A 764-nucleotide genomic window follows, 5' to 3' on the forward strand; every position below is an offset into this window, starting at 1 on the left:
ATTTAAAACCTACATTTCACACCTGTAATATATAAATCCTGCATTTCACACCTTAAAGGTGTGGAACATAAAGGATAAACGGTCCCAGAAGTACATTTTTCATGCTTGTCTCTTTTAAAATGGTTTATAATGTTTCTAGTAAACCATATAAAGATTCAAATACCAAGATAAACAACGTTCTAAAAATTGTTTGTTTGGTCTTATTGGACAATATGTCAGGAAAGACTGTGTGATAAATTATTAAAATGTGTTATGATTGTCCCAATAAAGTTGGACAATTCAAACATTTTGGTTAGAATCATGTCTCAGATAACAAACATTTTACAGAAAACGATATTTTATTGGAAATATTAATTTGAAATATACATTTTCATGACAGCTGACATTCACATCAACATTTTCTCTAATCCACCCACCAAACCATATTAACAAATTGTACAACTTGAATATAACATTTTACCAAACCAATCTAACACATCTCTAAAAATATTGATGGGAAATGGTTTTGCTATGATATGAATTTACAGTATGCACTATTCACAAGGGTTTCTTGTACAGTATTTTGTAAAAACGATTTGGTCTGCTACAGTATCTAGGACGACTCTTCAGTTAAAAAAGGTTGAAATGAATGTCTCCTCCACTCCTCCACGTCTCCTCTCCTGGTCTTACTCTGCTGTGGTCATCATGTGAGGGAGACAGACACCAGAGAGGACAGATATTAAAATAGAGAATCTTGAAATGTTGAGATGTGAGTAAAACAAAAA

At 32.2% G+C, this 764-nt stretch overlaps 1 protein-coding gene across 1 annotated transcript in view; it reads right to left on the reverse strand.

Moving 5' to 3' along the window:
* Window positions 1-325: 325 nt before the first annotated feature.
* ccl19a.2 (chemokine (C-C motif) ligand 19a, tandem duplicate 2) overlaps window positions 326-764 on the reverse strand; it is a 9,225-nt gene continuing 8,786 nt past the window's right edge. Inside the window, exon 5 of the mRNA XM_046344983.1 lies at window positions 326-673. The gene's annotated coding sequence lies outside the window, so the exon portion shown is untranslated. The remainder of the gene's footprint in view (window positions 674-764) is intronic.

This window comes from Oncorhynchus gorbuscha, linkage group LG04, assembly GCF_021184085.1.
Source record: "Oncorhynchus gorbuscha isolate QuinsamMale2020 ecotype Even-year linkage group LG04, OgorEven_v1.0, whole genome shotgun sequence".
In the NCBI taxonomy this organism is placed as follows: domain Eukaryota; kingdom Metazoa; phylum Chordata; class Actinopteri; order Salmoniformes; family Salmonidae; genus Oncorhynchus; species Oncorhynchus gorbuscha.